Source organism: Phyllobates terribilis, unplaced genomic scaffold, assembly GCF_046119375.1.
Source record: "Phyllobates terribilis strain yellow unplaced genomic scaffold, ASM4611937v1 Scaffold_2__4_contigs__length_985480577, whole genome shotgun sequence".
Lineage (NCBI taxonomy): Eukaryota > Metazoa > Chordata > Amphibia > Anura > Dendrobatidae > Phyllobates > Phyllobates terribilis.
This window is the reverse complement of record NW_027362762.1, coordinates 134,163,351-134,170,244: the sequence shown is the minus strand read 5'-3', so window position 1 is coordinate 134,170,244 and position 6,894 is coordinate 134,163,351.

The following is a 6,894-nucleotide window of genomic DNA, read 5'->3' as shown; positions in this document are numbered from 1 at the left end:
GAGGTTTCTTCGTCAGAGGATGGGGGATTTCAGAGACTCCCCAGCACAAAGGTTTCCTGATGGAGAAGGTGTTCAGAAGCGTTCCGTAAGTAGAGGCACATTAAAAGGCACATTCCATACAATAATATATAAACATGGCACTTATAATTTCACTTAATGTAAGGGGTCTTAACTCCCCTAGAAAGAGACGTCTCGTGCTTCGGGAGATGAGATCCCTGAGGGCGGATATAGCCTTCCTGCAGGAGACCCGCTTTGACAATAAGAGCACATTCAATTTTGCTTCCCAACAATACCCCACAGTAAAATCAGCCCATAATAACAACAAAAAGGGAGGGGTAGCAATATTAATAGCCACTAACTGCCCGATATAGGTGAAGGCAACACATGTGGACCCGGGGGGTAGATACGTTTTACTAGAATCCTCATTACAGGGTAATCGCATAATTTTGGGCAATGTTTACGCACCTAATTGGGGACAGATAAATTTCTTACGTAGGGTATTTACCCTGATTCATAGACTGCAGCCAGGTCCTGTGTTATTGGGTGGCGATTTTAACATCCCCTTTTCTGAGTCCTTTGATAGGCAGTCTATAGTAGATAAGCCTCCCTCAGTGCAGCTAAGCAGAATGTCCCTGGAGTTTCGTAAACTCATAAGAGCCAATTCGCTGTTCGACCTATGGAGAATAGAGCACCCAAAAGAAAAAGGTTTCTCTTTCTACTCGCCCCCCCCATCGCATCCATACCCGCATATATTATTTCTTCGCTAACATTGCAGTTCTCAGGACTATGAGAAAAATTGATATAGGGGCAATTTCATGGTCGGATCATTCACCGGTGATATTAGACATAAAATCAATGGGCCCCCCAACGCAAACATGTCACTGGAGGCTTAATGAGTTTCTGATTAGAGATCCAACTATTAGGAAGACCCTCGAGTCCCACCTAACAGACTTCTTCAATTTGAACATGAATTCAGTATCCTCACCGGCTGTACTGTGGGAGGCCCATAAGGAGGTGATGAGGGGATTTTGTATCAGGGAAGGGGCCAGATTAAAAAAAAATACCCAAATCCAAAAGTCTAAACTAACTTCTCATCTTAAATCTCTAGAAAATAAACTGTCCTCCTCCCCGAATATTAGTGTCTTGAGAAAGGTGATTGCAATAAGAGACAAACTGAAGGATTTGGCCATATGTAAGGTGGAAAAACTTCTCCTCTACTCCAAACAGAGGTATTATGAGAAGGGAAACAAGGCTCACACTATATTAGCCAGACAGCTCAAAGATAGACTTACAAACTCAATCCCCCAGGCACTTAGAGACAGAGAGGACACTATATGATACGACCCAGTGGATGTTTCTAAAATATTTCAAGAGTTCTATCAGAGACTGTATAACCTCCAGGAGACATTACCACTGGATGCTTCTCGTAAGGTGACCTTACTTAGCAATTATCTGTCCGCGCTTAATCTGCCAGTGCTCCCCCCGGAGGCAGTGGAAGCCCTTAACGCCCCAATCTCAGCTGAGTAATTGTGTGATAACATAAAAGAACTTCCACTGGGCAAGGCCCCTGGCCCTGATGGGTGGACATATCTATACTACAAGACATACATAGATGAGCTGTCTCCTCATATGATTAATCTGTTTAATTCTTTCATAGGGGGCTCACCGATTCCAGAAACTCTCCAACTCTCATCTAATCCTCATTCCCAAGCCAGGGAAGGACCCATTAGATTGTGATAATTATAGGCCCATTGCTCTACTAAATTCAGATTTGAAAATATTTACCAAAATACTAGCAAATAGGCTTAACCAGTGGCTTCCACAAATAATAGATAAGGATCAAGTGGGATTTATCCCATTTTGCCAAGGGGGAGATAACACCAGGAAAGTTGTGGACCTCATAGATGTGGTTAATACCAATAAGACCGAGGCCCTTCTCCTTAGTTTAGATGCAGAGAAGGCCTTCGATTGCTTCAGTTGGTCCTTTCTATTTGAAACAATGAGGGCGTTCGGAGTGTCTGGGTCTTTTATGATGGCATTGAGGGCTTTTTACAGAACCCCATCAGCATCTATTAAAACCCCCTTCATACCTCCCCTAAATGTAAAATTTCGAATGGAACAAAACAGGGGTGCCTTTTATCTCCCCTCCTCTTTGCCATGTGCATAGAGCCGTTGGCGGCGGCGATTCGCCAAAATTCTAGTATCTATGATGTGGAAATTAAGGGGAAAATTTTCAAGATATCACTGTTCGCGGATGACGTCTTAATGACCCTAACCTCTCCTCACGTATCACTTCCCAACCTTATGGCCACACTAAAGGAATATGGGCTCATGTCAGGATACAAAGTTAACACAGCTAAAACGGAGGCATTACCCCTGAACTTTATCCCCCAAGCCCTTGATCATCTGAAATCAAACTACAAATTCCGTTGGAAAACAGATGAAATTAAATATTTAGGAGTCAACCTTTCCTCATCCTATAGCACCCTATATGCTAGGAATTTCCCATCCTTATTTAGAGAGCTGAAAAACTTGCTAACAAAATGGAAATCTATTTCTATCTCCATGATGGGGAGAATAGCCTCGGTCAAGATGACCCTCCTCCCTAAATTAATTTATCACTTTGAGACCCTTCCGGTGAGAGTCCCTATGGGAGAACTCAAATCCCTTCAAGCAGCAATAATGACATTTATATGGAATGATAAAAGACATAAAATAGCCAAACAAATCTTAACCACTCACAGAAACCAGGGAGGTATGTCAGTACCGGATGTTATTAAGTATTATTGGGCGGTTCATCTCAGAAGGGTCCCCTTGTGGGCTTCGTTATGGGCATACAATAAATGGACTGAAATAGAGAAGTTATGGCTGGCTCCCATTCATCCAAACGCCCTGCTTTGGACCAGTAGACCCTTAAAGATAAGTCGTCCCCTTTTGGGTCCTATCAGGTTCACAAGGGAAATATGGCAGACCTGCGGTAAGAGATTTGAGCTAACTTCCCCAAGATCGCCAATGATATCCTTCATATATCAACCGCTAATTCCAAATAGCTTGAGCTCGGACATGGTGCTCCCATGGATAAAGGCAGGCCGTTTTAGATTTGCAGACCTGGTAGATGGAACCTCATTGGAATTACACACTTTTGACCACATTAAAGCTGACTTTAGAATAACAAACAGGGAATTCTTTCAATTTATGCAGATTAAATCTTTTGCAGTTTCTTTGTTTGGGTCGTTGAAGGTGTCCTCTCCTACTGAGTTTGAAAAGATATGTAAAAGGGGCCCGTCAACAAAGGGTCTGATATCGGACATATATGGTCTAATTTACACTCCCCGGGGGGATCCACCTCCTAAACACTCATACATGACTAAGTGGGAGAGGTTTCTGGGAAGGGAGCTATCACCGCAGTGTTGGCAGTCCATCTGGGATAAAGCATCCAAAACCTCTCTTTGCACTTTATACAAAGAGAATCAATATAAATTAATGATGTTTTGGTATCATACCCCTGAACAACTACACAAATTAAACCCCTCTATCCCGGATGGCTGCTGGCACTGTGGAGCTTCTACGGGGGCCCTTACCCACATTTTCTGGACATGCCCGATCCTGACCCCATTATGGGAAAATGTCAGATCCCTCCTGCGAGAAGTATTGTTCACTGAAATCCCTCTAGACCCAGCTATATATTTATTAAATGTTACTCCAAGAGGGATGGGTAAAAACTCCTCAACGCTGCTTCTCCACATCCTAACAGCAGATGGATGCCTCATAGCTCTTCATTGGAAAAAAACGCTCCCCCCCTCTAATAGACATTTACTAAGTAGAATTGCGGATATACGAAGAATGGAACACCTGACGGCAGTAATAAACGCCAAATTAGATATATTCAATAAGGTGTGGGGACCATGGGACTATTACTGGGCCCAATTTAATACCTGATATTTGTTCAAGGAAAGGAGAACAGAGTTTACTGCTGAAATCTTCCAGTATTTTGCATTATTATTACCCTTCCCCTCCCCTTGATGTTTTCCTGTCTGTGTCATAAAGGTTTGTAGTGTTTCTGAAATTGTGAACAAATATAGATTATAGCAAATGATTGAGTAAGCGAGCAGCTCCTACAGTTACACCAACTATGGAGATATTCAGCTGCTCGTATACTAGTGCATGGACTAAACACTGTTTATTAGAAGACTTCAAGAAGAACGCAGAGAAGTGTATGATCCATAGCAGATTTCCAATATGCTCTATTAATTTCAGTTTATGCGTTATTTCTTTGGTTCTATTGTTAAACCTATTAATTTTCAATAAAATTTACAGTATTAAAAAAAAAAAAAAGTTTGCAATATACAGTGAAGGAAATAATTATTTGATCCCTTGCTGCTTTTGTAAGTTTGCCCACTGACAAAGACATGAACAGTCAATAATTTTTAGGTTAGGTTAATGTGCGCAAACCACATCATCAACTATAAACAACGTCTGACTGCTGTGCTTGCCAACAAGGGTTTTGCCACCAAGTATTAAGTGTTGTTTGCCAGAGGGATCAAATACTTATTTCTCACTGCAAAATGCAAATACATTTATCTAATTTATACAATGTGATTTTCTTGATTTTTTGGGGGGATATTCTATCTCTCAATGTTAAAATTATAGACTGTTCATGTCTTTGTCAGGGGGCAAACTTACAAAAACAGCAAGGGATCAAATACTTATTTCCTTCACTGTATCAAGCTGCAACCCTTCCTAGTTACTTGTCAGGACGGCTTTCAGGGTGAATAAATACCGCTCGAGACATGTCCCAAGTGTCAGAGATGCAGCATCGTGAACAAACATACTTCATCTGCTCACTAAGCCACAGAGCAGGGCTGTAACAGGAGAGAAAAAAATCAAAAAACTTCCCCCTCAGCTAACAGCACAATGGTTGTTTTTTTTGTCCACTTTCAGTCTGACTGTGTGCTCAGTCAGTCTCTGTGCCCTGCTGTAAAGCTGTCAGACTGACAGAGGGTAGATCAGATGTGAGTGGGAAGATCAGATGTGTTTGCTTACAGTGTTACTCCTCTGACAGTTGACATGTCTCAGATGGTGTTTGTTTAGGATGTAGCCCATCCTGACATGACTAGAACAGGTTGTAGCTTGAAATATGTGTTGGTGGGACATTTTTATCATATTCTCAGAGAATCTCTATATTAGAATTGATTTTTCAGATGGGCTAAACAGACCATTTGGTCCCCCGCCTTCCCTAGGCTCCTGGAAAAAGATGCAACGGCAACCCCTGCACCCACTATAGTGACCTATAGTGACCAAAGATCTAAGACACATGACTATTGCAGAGGTGTGCCTTAGGCTGCCCACAATAAAAGGCCACTTTAAATTGTGCAGTTTTACAGTATAGCAGGGGTCAGAAAACCAGTCAGTATCTGGTGTGTTGAACTGCGTGATGCAAATGGTGGTCAAATCTCCTTCGCATAGAGTTGATAAGGCTGTTGATTGTGGCCTGTGGAATGTTGGTCCACTCCTCTTCAATGACTGTGCGAAGTTGCTGGATATTGGGGGGAACTTGAGCAGCTGTCATATACATCGATCCAGAGCATCCCAAACATGCTCAATGGGTGACATGTCCGGTGAGTATGCTGGCCATACAAGAACTTCGCACACCCATTGAACTTTCGAACAGTCAACTGGACATCCGGAAAAAAATCACCAGGTGTCCGGTACGAACCCCCAAACTTTACAGTTGGGTTCGCTCATCCCTAAATATGTCCATGTTAAGGGTAGAATTTCACTTCTAATTATTCTGGAATTAATATTAGTTACAAAATGTCTGCAAACTGGTGTCTTGTGGACATTACATACAGTACAGACCAAAAGTTTGGACACACCTTCTCATTTAAAGATTTTTCTGTATTTTCATGACTATGAAAATTGTACATTCACACTGAAGGCATCAAAACTATGAATTAACATCAGCTCATCAAGAGAATACCAAAAGTGTGCAAAGAAGTCATCAAAGCAAAAGGTGGCTACTTTGAAGAACCTAGAATATAAGATATATTTTCAGTTGTTTCACACTTTTTTGTTAAGTATATAATTCCACATGTGTTAATCCATAGTTTTGATGCCTTCAGTGTGAATGTACAATTTTCATAGTTATGAAAATACAGAAAAATCTTTAAATGAGAAGGTGTGTCCAAACTTTTGGTCTGTACTGTATCTCTACTGTTATGGGGTGAGATTGGTCTTGTTACAGGTTTATAGGTTGTTGTTTATAGGTTGTTTATAGATTGTTTATAGGTTTACAAACCCCTATAGACCAATACTTATAACTGCAGACAGAGATCTGTATGTATTCAGTGTCTTGTGCAGGGGGTGATGGTTTGTAATGTTTTTCTTAAATTAAGCATAAACTACATCATTACATTAGGTTATTGCCAAGACGGAAAGTTCTCATTATCTTTAACCCTCTGGTGGCTGGGGGTCAGAGCACTGGAACCCCCAGTGATTGTGAGACTGGCTCTATGGAATCTGCGAGGACCGGACCCTGCAAAGCCAATTCCTGAATACAATGGGGGTGTATGTGCTCGATCTCTGCTCCATTTATTGTCTGTTGCACTGTCGGAAATAGAGGAGATCTGTACTCTGCTTTCTCTGGCAGTCTCCTATCTGCAGAGTCCAATTCTCGTAGTCTAAGGTCCCAGTCTCATGATTACTGGGTGTTCCTGTGCTCTGTCCCCTAGCGATCATTAGATTATCCATCATCCCTCGGATAGGTGATAACTTGCTGTCTTGGGAACAACCTATTTATATTCTGTTAATTCCACATAATTTTTGACAGAAAGTACATTCTTAATAGAACTTTTAATTGAACGTTGACAGGATGTAAAATTGTTTTATATCTTT